Source organism: Aquarana catesbeiana, linkage group LG02, assembly GCF_042186555.1.
Source record: "Aquarana catesbeiana isolate 2022-GZ linkage group LG02, ASM4218655v1, whole genome shotgun sequence".
In the NCBI taxonomy this organism is placed as follows: domain Eukaryota; kingdom Metazoa; phylum Chordata; class Amphibia; order Anura; family Ranidae; genus Aquarana; species Aquarana catesbeiana.
Window position 1 is genome coordinate 154,212,380 of NC_133325.1, and position 24,063 is coordinate 154,236,442.

General features: G+C 43.3%; 1 protein-coding gene across 1 annotated transcript in view; it reads right to left on the reverse strand.

The window, feature by feature from the left end:
* RAPGEF3 (Rap guanine nucleotide exchange factor 3) overlaps positions 1-24,063 on the reverse strand; it is a 184,337-nt gene that overhangs the window by 100,591 nt on the left and 59,683 nt on the right. The gene's annotated exons all lie outside the window — the stretch shown is intronic.

A 24,063-nucleotide genomic window follows, 5' to 3' on the forward strand; every position in this document is an offset into this window, starting at 1 on the left:
CTCACAGTGTTCAGCTAGATCCGTTCCTGTTAAATTCCTACTGACAGGCAGGCTTGTCTGGTTACAGTATATAAAGCTACCTGAAGAAAATTACAGGTGTTCTATTTGATCCTATTAGTACCACGGTCAGGCAGCTAGACTATTTACATTTAGTACAGTGCGTCCTGCTCACAGTGTTCAGCTAGATCCGTTCCTGTTATCTTCCTACTGACAGGCAGGCTTGTCTGGTTACAGTATATAAAGCTACCTGAAGAAAATTACAGGTGTTCTATTTGATCCTATTAGTACCACGGTCAGGCAGCTAGACTATTTACATTTAGTACAGTGCGTCCTGCTCACAGTGTACAGCTAGATCCGTTCCTGTTATCTTCCTACTGACAGGCAGGCTTGTCTGGTTACAGTATATAAAGCTACCTGAAGAAAATTACAGGTGTTCTATTTGATCCTATTAGTACCACGGTCAGGCAGCTAGACTATTTACATTTAGTACAGTGCGTCCTGCTCACAGTGTTCAGCTAGATCCGTTCCTGTTATCTTCCTACTGACAGGCAGGCTTGTCTGGTTACAGTATATAAAGCTACCTGAAGAAAATTACAGGTGTTCTATTTGATCCTATTAGTACCACGGTCAGGCAGCTAGACTATTTACATTTAGTACAGTGCGTCCTGCTCACAGTGTTCAGCTAGATCCGTTCCTGTTATCTTCCTACTGACAGGCAGGCTTGTCTGGTTACAGTATATAAAGCTACCTGAAGAAAATTACAGGTGTTCTATTTGATCCTATTAGTACCACGGTCAGGCAGCTAGACTATTTACATTTAGTACAGTGCGTCCTGCTCACAGTGTACAGCTAGATCCGTTCCTGTTATCTTCCTACTGACAGGCAGGCTTGTCTGGTTACAGTATATAAAGCTACCTGAAGAAAATTACAGGTGTTCTATTTGATCCTATTAGTACCACGGTCAGGCAGCTAGACTATTTACATTTAGTACAGTGCGTCCTGCTCACAGTGTTCAGCTAGATCCGTTCCTGTTATCTTCCTACTGACAGGCAGGCTTGTCTGGTTACAGTATATAAAGCTACTTGAAGAAAATTACAGGTGTTCTATCCCAGCTTAGTGCAGCTACAGGCCATTAGTATGTCTGGAAGGCCAAGAAGGAGAGGCAGACAGTCACAAGCCAATAAGAGAGGGCAAGCAGGCTCTGTGTCTAGTGCTGGTCGTGGAGACGGTGCATCCTCATCAGCACGTGGCCATGGGACACGCTTGGCCTTTTTTTCGGCAGCTGGCCGTGTTGAGCCGCAACATGCGGAAGACTTGGTCGAGTGGATGACCAAGCCGTCCTCATCCTCCTCATCCTCTCTCACCCATGCCCAGGGTGCTTTGTCTGGCAAAGCAGCGGCCTCTTCCCTCAGCTCAATGTCATCAGTGACTCCTTCCCTAGCTCCACCATGTCCTCATGAGGATTCCCTCGAACTGTTTGACCACAGTGTTGGGTACATGCTCCAGGAGGATGCCCAGCGTTTGGAAGGCTCTGATGACGATACTGAGCTCGATGAAGGCAGTAACATGAGCACGGACAGAGGGGGTGCCCAAGAAGGACAGCAATCCAATTTTTCTGCCCCTGTCTAACAGGGGCGTGTAATTACAATTTTTGATGCAATACTTTGCAGCAGGGCTCGTTCCTGCGTTCCAACTAGAGTGTCTGTGAGGGGTTGCAGTGTTGTGGCACCAGCACCAGTGCCTAAGGCCCAATTTTTCTGCCCCTGTCTAACAGGGGCGTGTAATTACAATTTTTGAAGCAATACTTTGCAGCAGGGCTCGTTCCTGCGTTCCAACTAGAGTGTCTGTGAGGGGTTGCAGTGTTGTGGCACCAGCACCAGTGCCTAAGGCCTAATTTTTCAGCTCCTGTTCAACAGGGGCATGTAATTACAATTCTTGATCTAATATTTCACAGCAGGGCCCTGTGAGGGCTTACAGTGTTGTGGCCACAGCAACACCTAAGGCCCAAATTTCTGCTGAGTATATAGGGCAGGACCCTACTTTCAAACATCTAACTTACAAACGACTCCTACTTGCAAACGGAAGGAGACAACAGGAAGTGAGATGAAATCTACCCCTAGGAAGGGAAATTCTTTCCTGTAAGAGTTAATATGGGAAAACAATTTCTCCTTTCCACTGATGCTTTCCAATCCTTGTTCCACAAAAAAACCCAAATTTTCAAAAAACATTTTTCATTGGGACAAAAAAGTGAGGTGAAATCTTCTGAAGAGGAGGAAAGACAGCAAAACAAATGTCACAGGGGTGATAACCCTTCCCTATGTTTTCCAAAAAGCTTAGAAAAGATTTTTTGGCTGGAGCTAAACACGTTAAAAATGTTCAAAATTACAAACAGATTCTACTTAACAACAAACCTACAGTCCCTGTCTTGTTTGCACCGCCTGTATACTGCTGTTCAGAGTATATAGGGCCTGGTGGCCCCACACCTTTCCTTATTTTAATTTGGGTGCGGGGTTCCCCTTAATATCCATACAAGACCCAAAGGGCCTGGTAATGGACTGGGGGGTACCCATGCCGTTTGTCTCACTGATTTTCATCCATATTGCCATGACCCGACATGACATTAAACCCGCAAGCAGTTTTAAATGAGATTTTTTCCTTTAAAAATGACATTTGGTGCAGGGACTGTTCTAAACATGGGAAACACGCGTCACTTTACAGGCATACTATAGACACCCCCCAGGTACGATATTTAAAGGAATATTTCACTTTTTTTTTTTTACTTTAAGCATCATTAAAATCACTGCTCCCGAAAAAACGGCCGTTTTTAAAAGTTTTTTTTGCATTGATACATGTCCCCTGGGGTAGGACCCGGGTCCCCAAACCCTTTTTAGGACAATACCATGCAAATTAGCCTTTAAAATGAGCACTTTTGATTTCGAACGTTCGAGTCCCATAGACGTCAATGGGGTTCTAACGTTCGTGCGAACTTTCGGTCCGTTCGCGGGTTCTGGTGCGAACCGAACCGGGGGGTGTTCGGCTCATCCCTAGTACTGACTCTAACAATTGACAACACATGAATGAATGAATGAATGATTTGTAAAGCGCTACAATTGCGAACTGAATCGCCTCAAGGCGCTAGATGTGTTCTCTGTAGCCAGCTTCTAGAAAAGGAAGGTCTTTAGTTTTTTCCTGAAAGCCTGGTGGTTTTCTTCCATGCGGAGGTTGGTTGGGAGAGCATTCCATAGTCGAGGTCCTTGGACTGCAAATCTACGTTCTCCCTTTGCTTTGTAGCGGTATTTGGGAATGAGGAGGAGGTTTTGGTTAGCTGATCGAAGACTGCGATTCGGTGTGTAGTGTTTTATTTTTTCCCGGAGATATTGCGGAGCGTTTCCTTGTATGCATTTATGGGTGAGGCAGAGGGTCTTGAATATGATCCGATTCTTCACAGTTAGCCAATGTAGGCTTTTTAGGGATGGGGAGATGGATTCCCAGGGCTTTTTTCCTGTTAACAGTCTTGCCGCCGTATTTTGCATGAGTTGCAAGCGCGCAAGCTGATATTGAGGTAGACCTACGTAGAGGGAATTTGCGTAGTCGAGTCGGGAATTGATGATCGTTCCCACAACTGCCGCTTTGTCCTCTTCTGGGATGAAGGGGATGAGTCTGCGAAGCAGGCGGAGGAGGTGGTGGGATCCGCTCACCACCGATCCTATTTGTGCATCCATTGTCATTCCTGAGTCAAAGATGACTCCGAGACTCTTGACTTTGGTGCTGGGGGAGATGGTCTGTCCGAGGATGGAGGGTGGTGTCCACGGAGTCTTAATTTTGGAGTTTTTGTTGGCTTGCAGGAGAAGAAGTTCTGTTTTTGATTCGTTAAGTTTGAGGGAGCTAGCGGTCATCCAGTCATTGATTAAAGTGAGGCATTTCTGTAGTTGCTGATGATGATCTTTTTGTCCATTAATGCGAAGGTAGAGTTGGGTGTCGTCTGCGTATGAGTGGAAGCAGAGGTCCGTTTTCCTGATGATATTGAGAAGCGGGCGGATGTAGATGTTAAATAGCACTGGTGACAAGGGTGAGCCCTGAGGGACTCCACAGGAGACTGCCCGAGATTCCGAGGTGAATGTTCCCAGTTTCACTGTCTGAGAGCGATTCTCTAAGAAGGATGTAAACCATTTTAGGGCAGAATCTGTGGCTCCTGCAACTTCTGAGAGGCGGACAAGTAAAGTATTGTGGTCCACTGACACATGACATAGTTATAAGAAACTTAACACTTTCTATATAAACGGAGAATGCAGTAGCTACTGATATTAGCTGATGTGTTCTTAAAGGCGAAGTTTGAGGTTCATATAAAAAAACAAACACACAAACTCACCTCCATGCTGCAGCATCAGTCTGATGCTGCAGCTGTCCACCACTGGCTCTAAGCCTGAGAACTAAGCGATCACATGACCGTTGATTACTCAGTTCTCTCTGTTAGTCAGCTTTCTCTGCTCTCCTGCACTCATTGGAGCACTGGGCTGGAGAGGGGGCAGGCGTAGCTGGCTTCAGCTCTAAACCAAGCACTGAGAGCTGGAGCCTGCTGTCTTTCAGGCAGCTAGGTGGACCCCAACAATATGGTCAAGATCCTTCCAGAGCCTAGGAATTTAACTTGCTCTCAGCTGATTCTGGGTCACAGGAGAGCACAATTAAGTTCAATTCTGTGACCCACAAGGAAGTATGGCCAAAAAAGCTTTGGCCATACTTCTCTTTTAAAGATGTGTAGACAAAATATAAAAAAAAAAAAATCTTTTGGCAAATTGTTTAGGTCCTGTGTCAGTCTGACATCAGCTCGAGATGCTTCTAGGATCATTATAAATTGGTTGACAGTTGCATTGACCTGCAGATGACCTCCTTATGACCAATATTTAAGCTGTTTCAAATATATATAAATAAATTGCAGTGCATGTAGTGAATGTGTATGAACTCCACCGATTAGTTATAGGTACCAGATCATTCACCACCGCTAAATTTGAAGCTGCCTTCCTCTTGGGATATATGCATTACAAATATATTAGGGCAATAGTGTTAAACAGCTGCCACAACCTGATTTCTAGCTGATAAAATGCCGTAACCTAAGCAGGGACCTTGGAATGGTTTCGATCACTTTGTCATGTGCATTATTATAATCAGTATTTTAGTGTGCTACATCACGTTTTGCCCTTCTTATAACTCCAGTCAACCAGTTTTTTAGGTTTTACGTTCAATTAGAACTTTAATAGGTTTTACGTTCAATTAGAACTCTAATAATTTTTTTTTTAATTTTTATATCACCCCCCTGGACAATTAAACAAATATTGCCAATTTCTTGCTTTCTCCATGCTCCAGCGCTGTGCCTGAGTTCCTCTTTGGGTCTTGTTGAGGGGATTTTGCCTCATTTCCTGTTCTCTCTGACAACCACTACATAGGAAGTGGGAGCAACTATCAAAAGACAGCAAGTGTAGAGATTTCCTTCATTTCATGTTCTATCTTCTGAGTGAGAAGAAATTTCCCCAAAAACGGTAACAAAACAAAAGTTGAAATATATTCTTCTAACTCTTCGTCAGTCTCTTCATCAATAAACACACGTTTTGCCTGGAGTTGGACATTGAAAAAAGTTGACTGAAGATGTAAGGCATCTCTATCAGTTGACAATGACATGGACAATTTTCCAGCAGGAAAGTATGTAAACATTGTGCAGAAGCTGATACAAACATTGCTTTCTTCTACAGACTTATATTACAAGGTCACTGTTGTACCTTCCCTTTCACCAGCTGTCACCTTAAGATTGACTTCCACCTTGGTAAAGCTGTTTGCAGAACAAACACACAGACTGCTGTTATGAGGTGGCTAAGCCAGTGCATAATAGGAATCTTTCTATCAGACATGATGTAATATTGTAATAACAATTACACCTCCACCTTACTTTGAATGCTTATACTAAAGACTGATGGCATTCTAGTGCTGAGCACAATATAAACTGACCTGTATGTATGTACTATGGTATCACCTACTGGGGCTGTCTTCTTCCCCAACTTATATGTAGCACCCTCTAGTTAGGTAGGTGCTAGAGTGAGGATTTTTGTTGGCAGAGTAGGTAAATTTAGGCAGGCCTAGCTGGTTGCTAGGCCTGTTTGTTTTCTTTCTGGGCTGGGAGGGGCTCACGGTAGCAGTTGGTGACTCACAGGTCGCATCTCTTCACTGTCACCTCCCTCTTCCTTCTAGAAAGGGCTAGAAGGAGAGAAGGGGAAGAAAGGTGGGGCTGCCAGGGGTATCTTAAAGAGCCTTGACCAATCCCCAACTTGGATTGGCAGGGGGCATGCCTCCTTACATACCTGGGGTCAGCCCAGCTGAGAAGGACTTGTTGGGTAGAAGAGCTGGAGTAAGAGAATGGGGAGGCTGTAGGGGCCCATGGGGAGCTCCCCAGTCTGGGGGGGTGACCCTGGGCTGAGGCTCGGGTGCATCCAGGAGGAGTGACAGGATCCTGGAAGGAGAGGCACATGAGAGAGCAAACAGAGGACAGCAGGAGAGAACACTTCCAAGAGTCTCCAGGGGGGGACTACTGGCCGCAGCCAGGAGGGCTGGTGAGTGAGCACAGTTGGGAGGAAAAGTGCAGGAGGAGACTGAAGTAGTAATGTGTACAGGGAGTGTACATAGTTTGTGCCAATTTATTGTTCTAAAATTCACCAATTGATCTAAAATTTGCCAAATTGGTTGTTCTAAACTTCCTGGGCATCCCATAATTCCCATATCCCCATCCAAATTTAATCCCCTCAAATAAAAACAAAACAAAGCTATGGACTGGTCTGTGTCTTTAAAAGACTATGGAGGTATGGATGTCGGGCTGGGCAGGGTGACAGGTGAGCCACAACATTCAGCAACCCCTACGAGAGCATGGCTACATATATATATACTGTATAGCTTGTATGTACAGTATCTATGTAGAGAGAGGCAGTAATTGTCTACAAACCTATCTGCATACATATAAACATTGGATGTTGGCAGCAGATAAAGAGCAACTGCTCAACTTTGTCACCGGTGATTTACCTTAGGAAGTTGTGTATATTTAAAGCGAAGTTCTGCTGAAAAAAAATTAAAAATAAGAGTCAGCAGCTACAAATACTGCAGCTGTGCATGCGCGTGTCATGCTGTGTGAACTCACTGGTCACTGCTGTCTTCTGGGACCTGTGTGTCTCCCAGAAGACAGCGGGGGGGGCGTAGGAGGGGGCAGAGGAGGGGCCGGAGATGGCATAGATAGCCACGGATACTGCGGCGATCTATGCCCGGAAGTGGGAGCAAATACCTGGATTATACAGGTATCTGCTCCCCCCTCCCCCCTGAAAGGTGCCAAATGTGATAACGGGGGGAGGAATCCGAAAAGCGGAAGTTCCATTTTTGTGTGAAACACCCTAAAGTGATCATTCAGTGTTATGTGGATTCTAGAGAGTTTAGCTATTTGCTGGCTTTTCATAATTGAGTTGTTCACTCCATGGCCCTTCTGATCCTGCCCACAATTAGGTCTCTTCTTTTTAAAACATTGCTGTTTCTACTTTTGGTCCATTCCCCTTAAAGTGACATTGAAGTGTTACTAAACCCACAAAAGTAAAATCAATTTGTATATGCAGTAAAGCATGCTTGTTATACTCACTGTGGAACCTAAGGGGTTAATCCTCTGCATTGTGTAAAAAGGCTGTTTGATCCTGTCTTCTCTGTTTCTCCCCTTCTTTCACAGTCCCCAATCCATCTCCTGATAGGACAGAGGCTAGGGTCACAGACACCTGGGTGCAGAAATATTTCTGGCACCCCCACATGGGCATGGTTATCTTACTAATGCCTCCCATTTATAAATGTTTCTGTGGCAAAGACACAAACACAGAGATGCTCCCTTAAAAAGTCTTCATTAGCCTGGGATCCTCCCATGATCTCTTAACAATAAACAAATTACACGAATGGGACCTGAAGGGGGGTCTCTCTGATGGACACAGAGAGGGCTTCTGTTAGAGAGTCTGGTAGAAAGAGCCCCCAGACATACTACAGACATAGTACAGGAGATGGTAAGAGACTGCAGACATGATACAAGAAATGGTCAGAGACTGCAGAAATTATAAAAGAGATGGCCAGAGACTGCAAACATACTACAGGAGATGGCAAGAGACTGCAAACATACTACAGGAGATGGCCAGAGACTGCAGACATAGTACAGGAGATGGTCAGAAACTGCAGACATGATGCAAGAGATGGTCAGAGACTGCAGACACGATACAAGAGATGGTCATAGGCTGCAGACATAGTACAGGAGATGGTCAGAGACTGCAGACATGATACAAGAGATGGTCAGAGACTGCAGACATGATGCAAGAGATGGTCAAAGACTGCAGACATGATACAAGAGATGGTCAGAGACTGCAGACATACTACAGGAGATAGTCAAAGACTGCAGACATAGTACAGGAGATGGTCAGAGACTGCAGACATGATACAAGAGATGGTCAGAGACTGCAGACATGATGCAAGAGATGGTCAGAGACTGCAGACATAATACAAGAAATGGTCAGAGACTGCGGACATGATATAAGAGATGGTCAGAGACTGTAGACATACTACAGGAGATGGTCAGAGACTGCAGACATGAAACAAGAGTTGGTCAGAGACTGCAGACATGATACAAGAGATGGTCAGAGACTACAGGTATGATACAAGAGATGGTCAGAGACTGCAGGTATGATACAGGAGATGTTCAGAGACTGCAGACATGATACAGGAGATGGTCAGAGACTGCGGACATGATACAAGAGATAGGAGGAGACTGCAGAAATGATACAAGATATCAATGCATCAAATGCAGCTTACCAGTGTCCACCAATTGCAGCCTACCAGTGCCCACAAAATGCAGCCCCATCAGTGGCCACAAATTGCAGCCTACTAGTGGCCACCGATTGCAGCCTGTCAGTGCCCACCAATTGCAGCCAGTCAGTGCCCACCAATTGCAGCCTGTCAGTGCCCACCAATTGCAGCCTACCAATGCCCCTGAATCACACAGAGCATCGATGATCTCCTGCCGTCACGGAGCTTGGATTTGAATCTCCCGGGTGGACACTGTAACAAAGTTACGCCTCCTAGAAAAGCTTGCAGCTTCTATGATACACGTCACACTGAGTACATTTTACTGCATTGGATTCGTCTATTGCAGTTTTTCAAGCACTTTCAGCAGCTGATTTAATCAATTACTAAGTATACAGCTTCTTGATCTTTTAATCCTTGCCTGTGTTCCAGTTTAGTCTTGTGCCATGGTCACTGACCCAGGTTTAGTGTTTCAGGGTGGCTCCTTTCACCTGCAGCATCCTTTGGAGCCACCCTTGCATGCAGGGACTAGAGTTTTGTCTCCCTGCACTGTGTGCATCGATAGAAACACCTTAGCCTAGAATGGGAAGGTACTCATCTCCTCCCTCAACCTTCTTCCTCCTTCCCTTCTCCAATCTAACAGGCTAGCTGGAGACTTCGCTGTCAAATGTCATCTCTTTCCTATGGAGACTGGAAGTTCAGGTAAGCAACACTGAGAAAGCAGGAGCCAGCAGCAATAAAAGCTGCAAACTGCAAGTGCTGGGGTAAGAATTTTACAAATAGTTTACTGGGGAATGTTTATTTTATTGTCCTAGGCTAAAAAAATGCAGAGGGCCTAATACTACTCATGCCAAAACAAGAATATGAATGCATTTTAGACACATTGGTCCTAATTATAAGACCATAGGGGTTACTTACTAAAGGCAAATCCACTTTGTACTACAAGTGCACTCGGAAGTGCAGTCGCTGTAGATCTGAGGGGAAGATCTGAAATGAGGGGAAGCTCTGCTGATTTTATCATCCAATCATGTGCGAGCTAAAATTCTGTTTTTTATTTTCCTTGCACGTCCCCCTAAGATCTACAGCGACTGCACTTGGATGTGCACTTTCAAGTGCACTTGTAGTGCAAAGTGGATTTGCCTTTAGTAAATAACCCCCTATATGTGCTGATAGCCTTGTGCAATGCAAACCCAGAGCTGGTAAAACATAATCACATAAACTTTGTTCAGAACAGTAAAGATTCCCTTGCTGATGTCTGTTTACTGTGGATACCTTTTTCTGTAATAAACCTATGGTTTAGCAAGAGGACCAGTGGCGGCTGGTGCTAAATATTTGGGGGCGGGGGGCAAACTAATGCCACGTAACCCCCCCCGGGAAGATGGCGGATGGGAAGGGGGTGATCGCCGCAAGCACCCACCCAGCCGGTTTTTAGATGTATGAGATCATGGCGGCGATCCACCGCCACCCCCCGCGGAAGACTGAACTTAACAAAGAAGGCAGGGGGAAGGAAGAGCCGGGCCATTACTTCTCCTCCCGGCTGAACAGGAAGTGTGTCCTGAGACACCCTGGCCAATCGGGTCTCAGGACCTGCTTCCTGATTGGCCGGGAGGAGAATCAGGAAGACAATAGCGAATATTAATTTGCTATTGTCACACAACTAGGTGGGCTCAGAGCGCAGTGCTCTGCGTCCCAAGCCCACCCTTTTTTAAAGCCAATTAGGGCCTCAGGATGTAATCATGTGCTTAAAAAAAAAACCCTGTTGGAATTCATACATCTGATGCCCTGCATGCAGATTAGGGGCTGGGCGCATAGATTAGGGGGGCGGCTGTAGCTATAAGATTAAAAAAACTTTTAAAAAGTACATTAATTCATTATTTTTTTAAATATTATTTGAGATGTTATTGATTGGGTTTATATCTACTTTCACAGCTTCCATGTTAATAAATTATACATTAATGTCCAAAAACACCCAAAACATTTTTAATATGGTATGTATGAGCTGTTTATATTCCTTAATGCCTGTTCAGCAATGCTTCAGAGAAGATAAAAACAGGCAGTTGAGCTGCGGATTTACTGACCCTGACCACCCCCTTTAACCTTTAACCCCCTTTAACCTTACACAGATGCCAGAGGGGGTTTTACACATGCTGCAGAAAATATTAATATAATGCATAGACATGACCAGGAGGGGGAGCCTTTTACCGCTGGATGTAAACAAACATCCGGAGCCGCAGCAGCACTCATTAAATACAGTATCTCCCAAAAGTGAGTACACCCTCACATTTTTGGAAATATTTTATTATATCTTTTCATGTGACAACACTGAAGAAATGACATGTTGCTACAATGTAAAGTAGTGAGTATACAGCTTGTATAACAGTGTAAATTTGATTTCCCCTCAAAATAACTCAACGCACAGCCATTAATGTCTAAACCGCTGGCCATAAAAGTGAGTACACCCCTAAGTGAAAATGTCCAAATTGGGCCCAATTAGCCATTTTCCCTCCCCAGTATCATGTGACTCGTTAGGTCTCAGGTGTGAATGGGGAGCAGGTGTGTTAAATTTGGTGTTATCGCTCTCACTCTTTTATACTGGTCACTGGAATTTCAACATGGCACCTCATGGCAAAGAACTCTCTGAGGATATGAAAAAAAGAATTGTTACTCTACATAAAGATGGCCTAGGCTATAAGAAAATTTGTCAAGACCCTGAAACTGTGCTGCAGCATTGTGGCCAAGACCATACAGTGGTTTAACAGGACAGGTTCCACTCAGAACAGGCCTCGCCATGGTCGGCCAAAGAAGTTGAGTGCACGTGCTCAGCGTCATATCCAGAGGTTGTCTGTGGGGAATAGAGGTATGAGTTCTGCCAGCATTACTGCAGAGGTTAAAGGGGTGGGGGGTCAGCCTGCCAGTGTTTAGACCAGGGGTGTCCAAACTTTTTTCAAAGAGGGCCAGATTTCATGAAGTGAACATGCGTGAGGGCCGACCATTTTGCCTGATTTTTTCCGAACCATTAAAATTAAATGCAAATTAAATATTTTATGCAAAGTTTATTGCAAACGGAATACTGGAATACTATTCATTTTGTAACATTGATGACAATATATGATGATATATAATATATATATATATATATATATATATATATATATATATATACAGTGGGGACAGAAAGTATTCAGACCCCCTTAAATTTTTCACTCTTTGTTATATTGCAGCCATTTGCTAAAATCATTTAAGTTCATTTTTTTTCCTCATTAATGTACACAAGGCACCCCATATTGACAGCAAAACACAGAATTGTTGACATTTTTGCAGATTTATTAAAAAAGAAAAACTGAAATATCACATGGTCCTAAGTATTCAGACCCATTGTTCAGTATTTAGTAGAAGCACCCTTTTGATCTAATACAGCCATGAGTCTTTTTGGGAAAGATGCAACAAGTTTTTTCACCCCTGGATTTGGGGATCCTCTGCCATTCCTCCTTGCAGATCCTCTCCAGTTCTGTCAGGTTGGATGGTAAACGTTGGTGGACAGCCATTTTTAGGTCTCTCCAGAGATGCTCAATTGGGTTTAAGTCAGGGCTCTGGCTGGGCCATTCAAGAAGAGTCACAGAGTTGTTTTGAAGCCACTCCTTCATTATTTTAGCTGTGTGCTTAGGGTCATTATCTTGTTGGAAGGTAAACCCAGTCTGAGGTCCTGAGCACTCTGGAGAAGGTTTTCGTTCAGGATATCCCTGTGCTTGGCCGCATTCATCTTTCCCTCAATTGCAACCAGTCGTCCTGTCCCTGCAGCTGAAAAACACCCCCACAGGATGATGCTGCCACCACCATGCTTCTATGTATTGGACAGGTGATGAGCAATGCCTGGTTTTCTCCACACATACCGCTTAGAATTAAGGCCAAAAAGTTCTATCTTGGTCTCATCAGACCAGAGAATCTTATTTCTCACCATCTTGGAGTCCTTCAGGTGTTTTTTTAGCAAACTCCATGCAGGCTTTCATGTGTCTTGCACTGAGGAGAGGCTTCCGTTGGGCCATTCTGCCATAAAGCCCCGACTGGTGGAGGGCTGCAGTGATGGTTGACTTTCTACAACTTTCTCCCATCTCCCGACTGCATCTCTGGAGCTCAACCACAGTGATCTTTGGGTTCTTCTTTACCTCTCTCACCAAGACTCTTCTCCCCCATAGCTCAGTTTGGCCAGACGGCCAGCTCTAGGAAGGGTTCTGGTCGTCCCAAACGTCTTCCATTTAAGGATTATGGAGGCCACTGTGCTTTTAGGAACCTTAAGTGCAGCAGAAATTTTTTGTAACCTTGGCCAGATCTGTGCCTTGCCACAATTTTGTCTCTGAGCTCTTCAGGCAGTTCCTTTGACCTCATGGTTCTCATTTGCTCTGACATGCACTGTGAGCTGTAAGGTCTTATATAGACCGTGTGTGGCTTTCCTAATCAAGTCCAATCAGTATAATCAAACACAGCTGGACTCAAATGAAGGTGTAGAACCATCTCAAGGATGATCAGAAGAAATGGACAGCAGAGTTAAATATATGAATGTCACAGCAAAGGGTCTGAATACCTGGGACCATATGATATTTCAGTTTTTCTTTTTTAATAAATCTGCAAAAATGTCAACAATTCTGTGTTTTTCTGTCAATATGGGGTTCAGTGTGTACATTAATGAGAACATATATATATGAGTGAATATATCTATCTTCTTTAGCTAAACAATGTGGCTGGGCGTGTTCAGAAGTCGATGTGCCGAGCTCGCAAGGAAGCTGTTAGCACGCAATGCCAATGCCAATTACAAGCACTGTGACACTTCGCTGATCTCTGCATCTGCAGTCCACAGATGCAGAGATCGGGAATAGTCACAGTGCCTGTGATTGGCTCTGCGCGCTGTCAGCTTCATAGCGGCTCTGGCACTTCGACTTCTGAACACGCCTAGCCACACACCCCCTAACAATGAGTGCGGCGCTCGGGGATTTGTACAGCTAAAGAAGATAGATATATTCACAGCAAAAAAAAGTAACACGCTCCAGCTTGGGGGCCACAGATGGATATACTTGGGGGGCCACAGATGGATATATATGTAAATTCCAAGTGGGGGCCACATCAAACCAGAACACGGGCCGTAAATGGCCCGTGGGCCGGACTTTGGACATGCCTGGTTTAGACCATACGCTGCACACTGCATCATATTGGTCTGCATGGCTGTCATCCCAGAAAGAAGCCTCTTCTAAAGATGATGCACATGAAAACCCACAAACAGTTTGCTGAAGACAAGTAGACTTACTGGATTACTGGAACCATGTCCTGTCTTCTGATGAGACCAAGATAAACGTATTTAGTTCAGATGGTGACAAGAGTGTGTGGCGGCAACTGGGTGAGAAGTACAAAGACAAGTGTGTCTTGCCTACAGTCAAGCATGGTGGTGGGAGAGTCATTGTCTGGGGCTGCATGAGTGCTGCCGGCACTGGGGAGCTACAGTTCATTGAGGGAACCATGAATGCCAAAATGTACTGTGACATACTGAAGCAGAGCATGATCTCCTCCCTTCAGAGACTGGGGCGCAGGAGAATATTCCAACATGATAAAGACCCCAAACACACCTCCAAGACGACCACTGCCTTGCTAAAGAAGCTGAGGGTAAAGGTGATGGACTGGCCAAACATGTCTCCAGACCTAAACTCTATTGAGCATCTGTGGGGTATCCTCAAAGGGAAGGTGGAGGAGCGTAAGGTCTCTAACATTCACCAGCTCCATGATGTCATCATGGAGGAGTGGAAGAGGACTCCAGTGGCAACCTGTGAAGCTCTGATGAACTTCATGCCAAAGATGGTTAAGGCAGTGCTGGAAAATAATGGCGGCCACACAAAATATTGACACTTTGGGCCCAATTTGGACATTTTTACTTAGGGGTGTACTCACTTTTGTTGCCAGCAGTTTAGACATTAATGGCTGAGTGTTGAGTTATTTTGAGGGGACAGCAAATTTACACTGTTATACAAGCTGTACACTCACTGCTTTAGATTGTAGCAAAGTGTAATTTCTTCAGTGTTGTCACATGAAAAGATATAAAAAAATAATTACATAAATGTGAGGGGTGTACTCACTTTTGTGAGATACTGTATATACCGCATATAAATATATATTATATGGTAGGGGAGTGTAGGATCATTTAGGTCAGGACAAATGGGCAAAAAAAGAATAAGTGCACTTTGTCTGAAACTGCACTTTTTCTTTAAATATCAATGTTCTCCTATTATTTAGGATTTAAGAGGGCCCTTCCTTTGTTCTACCCCTTAATATCCTAATGTGGTCCTGTTATATGTAATGTACTTGTTATACAAGACGTTTGTGCTGAGTAAGAGATTACCTGCTGTAATAAAGCAGACATTGGAATAATCAGGAAAATACAGTACAATCGTGTTCTCAGGTTCTCAAACATACCCTTCCATGCTAATGTTAATGCTAAAATTGTATCCTTATTTAGCTGTCTATAAACACAGTGCATGGCATTATACTTGTATTTTGTTTTAAAATATGTCTAAAAAATGTAAATTTTTGTTTTTAAAATATGCCTATTAAATGTATCCTAAATTCTTTAAAATGTTGTGTTCCTGCAGAGGAAGATAAGGGAGGGAAAAAGGGGGAAGGAAGGAAGGATGGAATGAAGTTAGGTAGGTAAGTGCCTGGATCCCTTACCTCATGGGTTGAGATCTATATCTGTATGCCCCACCCCCCAGGAACTGCCTCTTTGATTGTGTTACTCTTTTAAACTCAATGGACATGTCTTTTTTTTTCAACCTAACCATATAACTATGTTAGAGTTAAAGAAGAACTCCAGCTTTTTTCCCTATGAGTCCATGTCCCCCTGTATTAAAAAAAAGAGTCCCAAGTTGTACTTTCCTTCTACACACCCCAGCCCTGTCCCCCACTTCCTCCCCGGTCCAGTGCCAGAGATCCTCTTCAGGGCAGAACTACACAATGTCATTCTGCCCATTTCTGGTGAGGACTGAGAGGTTCTCACAGGTCATTACATTAACGGTGCTCAGTCTTGGAAAAGAATACCCACCTACCCCCTGCCACCACCAGAAAATGGAGAAAAGGCTGTGGTTACATCAGACCAGCCAAACAATATCAGATAAAAGGTATGTATGTGGGTTTAAAAAATGTGAGGCTTCAGGGGATGGGGAGAGGCAGGTGGTGGGGTAGGGGGAAATCCTGCCGTCATTTCATGTTGAGCATAACTTAGTTCTTTGAGCTCTACAGGAAAATATGTGAGGAATCATACACAAATGTTTGCAACAACAGCAAGGCTTAGTTGTGCTCACAAAGGTAGACATGGTAGACAGGTCTGTGTATCCTGCGAACTGCACAAGGGCCCATTACAGCCACTTGGGGGACCAGGTAATGAGAGGGCTCTCCCTTCCAGTATTTAAAGCAGAGCTTCACCCAAAAGGGGAAGTTACGCTTCTCCTCCTCCCCCCTTCTCAACCATGTTTGTAATATTTTTTGGGCGGGGGGTGCCTAGTTTTGGCAGATACCCGCTACTACTTTGGAAGTCTGCACCCATTCCCGACACTTTCTGGCACATGTCACAAGTCCCAGGAGGCTGCGGGACCATGACTAAGGTAACCCAGATGTTCACTGCTTTATATAGCTATCCCTTAATTACCCATCACCTTACATCATTTACCCAATATGAGAATGACACCAATTATGGAGAAAATTGGCCACAGTGGCCATTTATTAACAATAACCAAACAATTTAACATTCCTTTAAAACAGTAACAATAAGACTCACCATCAAGTCACCATAATTTGAAGGTTTCTGATTTCGGGAGGCGCCACAAACCAATCCGGTTTGTATCTATCTGACTAGTAACAATTCCCCAGCCGCGCAACAACGGCTCGGGGAGAACCCACCTTTCGCAGATACTCTCTATTTACCACTTCCCAGTTAACCCACCATTAACTGGGATACCACAGAGGACTCCATACCTTAGATGGGTCCCCTACAATTAATTATACCTGACAAATTTGAATGCCTCCAAAGTCCCCAACCGCTAAAACATTATGATCAACATAAACAAATCCAAACTGGGCAGGAGGGTGGGAAGCTTCTTCCAGTCCATTGCTCTGACTGATTGCCGCTTATACTGATCCCCACCCAGTATACCCCCTGCAGCCCTCCTCGTCACTCGAAACTGGTACAATCCAGATGAGTAGAACCTCTCCTGTGGAGTTAATCCTATACTTGCCTGTTCCACTGCCCCCCTTATCATGCAGCCCTTCGCTTATTTATTTTTTTGCTTCGGGTTTCTCTTTCACAGGGCACAGCACGTGTCGCTCATGTGCAGTGGAAAGCTGGCTGTGAAGCCGCATGGAGTCATAGTCGGCTTCCCACATGTAACATGCTGGTGCCAGGGACCCCAAGACCAGCGAAGAACCAGCCTGGGTGAGGACAGCACTGGGTCCCTGGACATGTGAGCGTCTGTTAAAAGTCAGCTGCTACAGTTTTTGTAGCTGTTTAATGGACCTTTAATTTTTTTGAACCAGGTTAAAGCTCCTCTTTAACACCAGAGCAATCTGTAACAATAGGGATGAGATTTGCACTGAGAATGTCACATAAAGTGATGCCAGGGGTACATGTGAAACCTGCTGTTTTGTGATTTGATGATGATGGATGGAACCACAGCAAGATGACATACACCAAGCGGCAATATGCATCAAAATGTCATTAGTCAGTCTCTTTGCACAGGGCCCTCTGCGATCTGTTTCTACTACTAAGTGTTCAGCGAGTAGTAAATAGCAAAAAGAGCATCGGACTGAGGCAGAAACCATCCCTGCCATGTAATGAACAGCTCTACCTGACTGGTTAACATGATGAAATTCAGTAAGCCAACAAAAACAATGTTAGCACAGGTTAGTGTTGCAATGCACCTGAGTGCTTCTAACAACTCTGTGAGATCTCAGTGCAAGACTCTAAGCTTTCAACATCCAATGAGGCAAGTTCCTGCTCTAAACCCAAGAATTGTACCTTACCAGTCATTAGATGTGGTGGCTGCATTTGTTTTTTTATTTTCAGACTTTTTTTTACCTTTATCTTCAACTTGAGATCCTGCCAGAAACACACTTCCTGTCCTAGGGTGACAACACTCACTCACTGTACTGTATCTGTTTAGAAGCAACTTTGAAACCCTATATAACAGCTCCCCCTCACTTCTTCTCTATGACAGAGGGAGGGTTCTGTAGTCCTCAAAGATAGCTGGAAACAGTGCACCTGATAACTACAACACAAGAAGTTATCAGCTGACAACATAGGCGTGCGCACAGGGTGTGCCTGAGCACACCCTAATCACCCCTTGTAGTACCGATTACCCCTGCTTCCTGGCACCTCCTGCCTCCCCCCTGTAGTGCTGCCAGCTTCCCTCCTCTCCCTCCGCTGCTGCGGGCATTGTTTCATTATTGGGAGTGGGGGAAGGTGCAGGTAAATATTTCGTTTACCGGCCCCTCCCTTTATTTTCTTATTGAATATAGTGATCTGTACCGATCACTCCTGCGTTCATTCTTTTTTTTTTTTTCAGTACTTTATTTTAAGGCAACTCACAGAAAATAGAGACCAAGGAAACCCATGTCAAAATATATCACCGGTTAAAAAGTCACAATACTGAAAAACGAGTGAGATCTTAAACAATACACAGGTCAGGAAGATAACATTCCGGAAGGCCTGACACTAAAGAGTCTCTGTACCCTGCGAGTGTTTTCTTTTTTTTTTTTTTTTTTGGCAGAGAAAATTAAGTACTGTCCGTGATACTTTTTTTATTTGCACTAACATACAATTTTTCAATTTGTTAGTGCAAATAAAAAAGTATCACGGACAGTACTTAATTTTCTCTGTCACAATTGCACTAATACGGCTACAATCAAATCAAGTTTTTTTTTTTTGTAATCCAGGAAAAAGAAAAGGAAAAATAAAGAAAGAAAGAGAAAAAAAGGAGGGGGGAGGGGAATCCAGTCAAACCACCACCCCAGCAGATCCAGGATGCTCATCGGTACAATCTCCATTTAGGTTAATTTAATTCAGCAACGCCTTGTATGCAGCAGAGTATACAAATTTGTGCCTGCATTCATTCTTAAAGTGTAAGTGAACCCCCCTATCGTTTTCAGCCAAGGAAGCTGCCATCTTTGTTTAATCTACAACTGCCATGATGTTGCACATGTGATTCATTGCAGAATTTCCCCCACAGTGCTATGTAGGGTCAGCCTAGGGCAAACTATAAAAATAACAGCCTGTAGAGTTGTGTGAACACAAAGTCAGACATCCCATTGTTCACCAGTGTGAAATCGCTGTATAACACCTGCAGAATACTCTGAGCAACTCAGAACAACAAGGAAAGCCAGTCTTTAGAGACATCCTACATCCAACATATGTCAGACTACTCTCTGTACAACAGAAAACAAACTGATCTGATTTTACCATTTAAATATGAATATGTGCATGCTAAATGCAAATCACTGCATACCACTAATAATAATGCAATTTATCATTTATCATTCCCTTTTGATTTTATTGACCATTTCAGCTCCGGAAGGTTTACCCCCCTTCATGACCGGGCCATGTTTTGCGATACAGCACTGAGCAGTCGTGCGATGCTGTACCCAAATAAATCTTATGTCCTTTTTTTTCCACAAATAGAGTTTTCTTTTGGTGGTATTTGATGAACTCTGCAATTTATTTTTTTTGCGCTATAAACAAAAAAAGGCCGACAATTTAAAAAAAAAAAAACTACATTTTTTTACTTTCTGCTACAAAACATATCCAATAGAAAAATGTAAAAAATCAAATACTTTATCAGTTTAGGTCAATATGTATTTTGCTACATATTTAACATAAAAAATTCCAATAAGCATGTATTGATTGCTTTGCACAAAAGTTATAGCATCTACAAACTATGGGATAGATTTATGGAATTTTTATTTTTTTTTATTTTACTAGTAATGGCGGCAAGCAGCAATTTTTAGTGGGACTGCGACATTGCAGCAGACAAATCGGAAACTAAAAGACACTTTTTGGGGACCAGTGACACCAATACAGTGATCAGTGCTAAAAAAAATGCACTGTCACTGTATAATAACACTGGCAGGGAGGGTGTTAACATTAGGGGAAATCAAAGGATTAAATGTGCTTCTATGGAGTGCTTGCTAACTGTGGGGGGGGGGGTGCTCTGGCTGTGAGAAGACAGAGTTCCTGCTCTGCAGAAACACAAGATATCTGTCTCCCCTACTAGCAGAACAGCGATCTGCCTTGTTTACATAGGCAGACTGGCATTCTGCCTCTATCGTAAACAATCGGCGGGTCCCGCTAATTGGCTCCCGCCAGCGGGAGTGGGTTGGCGGCAGCGCACGTGCGTGTGCACCGCAGACCTGGAAGAGCGAAATTAGATACTTGTACGTGATTTCGCACACAGGAGCCAGTGCCCCGCAGTACATATACGTGGGCCGGCCAGCAAGTGGTTAAAGTGTTGCTGTATCTACTGAGCAACATCTACATCATAGTATCAAGTATAATGACTGCATCCATACAATCCTTGATTATAATTAACCCGGTAGCCTATATTTATAACAAGTCACACTGAATAAGAATTCCTGAGCTGCATACTGGTTTTATGTCAAAACTTGGTTAAGCAATTACATTAGCATAGCAGGCAGGCAATTAGCACATTCAGGAGGTCAGAATGACATCCCACATTTTTCTCTCAGCACAGGTTTTCTTTAAACAAAACAGGAAATACTGCAGCCTAGAATTGGACAATTTAGGATCAGCATCACACTGATGAAGCTATCCCTCTGCTCTCCCCTCCTATACACATGTTCCCTGTGCTAGACTGACAGCCCTTTGTTATGCAGTAGAGTCATGACAGGTCTATGCTGTTGTGAAAATGATTATAGGGGCTAATATCAAGAAAAGCCGCTTATTTATGCTATTTCTGTACAAAAATTCATTTGAGGGTTGTACTGAACATATAACCGTATTAAACTCTGTTTCTATATCTACCTACAGTTCAGATTTAATTAAAGTGGTTGTAAAGCCACTTGTCATGTCCCTGCAATCCACTCTGTTAGGTAACAATATGTGCCCCGCTGTATGTCCTTTATTTTAAAAAAGCCGATATCTACCTTATTTCAGGGCGCCTCCTGGCACTCATGTGACCGGCTGCCTCTCTCCTCTCCTGGGCTGACAGCTACAGCAGGAGGGGCCGAGAACTCCCGCTGACATCAGCCAGGAGGAGGGGAGGAGAGAGCCGAGCAGTCATGTGAGCGCCAGGAGGCACTCTGAAATAAGGTAGAAATCTGCTTTTTTTTAAATAAAGGACACACACTTTCATAAGTGGGGGGGGGGGGGGGTGACAGAGGAGGATAGAGGAGAGCTACGGAATATGTTTCCCACACGCACATTCAAGAAAACCGGCTGTTGAATGATGCTGGGTGCTGTGATGACCATAGGCTGGAAACCGTGGATAATCCAAGTGAAGAAAATGTAATCAGCACATCAAGGATTCCTCGAATGGGTCCAAAGCTTTATTTCATGGTCACATGATAGATATACAGCATATTTTCAAAGCCACACAGGGCCCCTTCGTCCGGCAAGTGACCTTACGTTGCTGTATATGTATCATGTGACCACGGAATAAAGCTTTGGACCCTTTCGATAAATCCTTGGTGTGCTGATGACATTTTCTTAACTGCGGATGATGGAGGCACATAAACTGACCACGGTGTCAGGTATCAGCAGCCATGATATACCGTGGTCAGTTTACAGGGGGAGGGCAGAACCAGGCCGGATCAACCAGGTATTTCAGGTGATAGAAATAGCCAAATTACACAGCACAAGCACTGTGTATAACATGCTTTAAAGGAACAGGATCCTTTTTTTTTTTTTACTGTTACAAACGCTTTAATCTACATTTATAACTTTTTTTTTTTTCGGTTCAAATTTTTATTGGTTTTCTTGACATAGCATAAGTAACAAATTGTTAGTAATATAAGGTATAATATACCCAAGTTATTAAACAAGTAATAAGAAGAATATATAATTATAACTTGACAATAAAATGTATCCCTTAAAAAAAAAAAGTAGGGACAAAATCAAACAATTAGACTAACATCTTGTTTAAACAAGATATCAAATGAATCATTATACAGAATAGTAAATTTGTAATATAATAAGTATCATTGGTATTGAATATTAAACAAATAAATAGGATTTTCAAAATATAGTCAAAATAAAATAGATCAGAAGAGAAGAAAGAGGAAAGATAAGGGCAGTCATGAATTTTCTTTCACAGATCTATAGTATTCATAGACAATTATTGTAGCCAAGGTCCCTCCCTATGTATTTTGAAAATTAGCTAGACAGTTGTGTAAAATGCAAGTCATTTTATCCTTGATCATGACCCAGTTCAACTTTTGTATGACATAATCAAATGTTATTACTGATTGATTGATTCCAACAACATGAAAAGGTTATTCTAGCAGCCAGGATTATATAGGAAATCAAGCATTTAGTATGTTTAGGGAAACTCATATCAAGTCCCTGAAAAAGAGCAACTTCTTGTGAGCTAATAATATTTATGTTATATTATATTCATGTATAAAGTCAAATATTTTGAGCCAAAATGTACGCTTTTTGGGACAACGCCACCATATGTGTACCATAAAACCTTCTCATATAACCTTCATTTATAACTTATTAATGTAGAAGTGGCTCCAAGTCCTCACTAAGTTGAAGTATCTCTCTACAAAATGTGGGTTATATGGTCAAAATACACCAAAAAATTGGCAAAACTCACAAAGCAGGGCTATGACTACCATCTCTATATGAAGCAGGTAAGATGTACATTGGGGAAGCTCTGGCACAGATGCACTTGCACTATACCAGTTGCAAACCTGCTCTACAGGGAGCATTATAATATGTAGTATATTACTCGCTGGTAGTTAATTATTACTGATATGAACTGTCAATATTATTTTAATGCTGTACAATGACATCATAGGACATACTGAACCTTGCCAGATGCCATGATACATATCTTTGGAACTGTTTGCTACCTTTCTGTTGGCATGCCATGAAAATGCCAGTATGCATAATGAGTCATAAGTACATAGCAGTTCTAGTTATGATGCAATTTTGTCATTTAAAGTTCAAATGAGTCTATCAGGAGATATACATTTTTACATTTTAACGGAAAAAAGCCTGAAACTTAAATTGATTGTAAAGGTTCGAATTAAAAAAAAAAAAAAAAAAAAAAACATGTTACACTTAGCTGCTCTGTGGAAGGGTTTTGCACAGAGCAGCCTTGGTCCTCCTCTTCTGGGGTGCCCAGCCAGCACTCCTGGCTCCTCCCCTTCATAGGGTGCCCCCACTGAGAGCCACTTTCCACGGGGCACCCATGTGGGTGTGGTCCAAAGTCCTGCTGTGTCCAGACAGCGGGACTTGGCCCTAGTTCCATGTCACTGGATTTGACTGACAGTAGCGGGAGCCAATGGCTCCTGCTGCTATCAATCTATCCAATGAGGGCAGAGACAGAGTCTGTAGCTACTGGGCTCATGCACATCACTGGAACGGATTAGCTCAGGTAAGAAAAAGAGGGGGCTTTGGGGGCAGCTGCAGCACAGAAGGTTTTCAGCCTAATGCATAGAATGCATTAAGGTGAAAAACCTTGAGACTTTACAATCCCTTTAAAGCTCAATTTATTTTCCCAGCAATGGTTGAATGCAAAAATGCTGCTACATTGTATATTGAACAACTACTGTATGTACTACAGAAAAATGTACAAAGACAGACCCTTCTAGATCAGGGTCTAGTATCTAGTAGTTCTTTTGGCCCTACTTCCCCTGGGGATCACAGGAGTGCGCTTCATTCTGCACTCATGAAGCCCACTGTTGGCTTACGTCACTCAGCCAGTCCAGACTCTGGAGAGATCCCAACTTTATTGACGGGATCCACCCAGATGCCTGACTGGCAGCTGGCTCAGTGGTCCTTGATCACTCAGTTCTCAGTCTTAAAGGTGGTTGGGGACAGATGCAGCATCAGACCTATGTTGCACCCACCTAGGTGAGTATGTAGGTTTGTTTTTTTCATATTACACACTTCTTTTTTAAGATGCCCAAACTATTGTGCAAATTGTGCAGTAAAGGCTT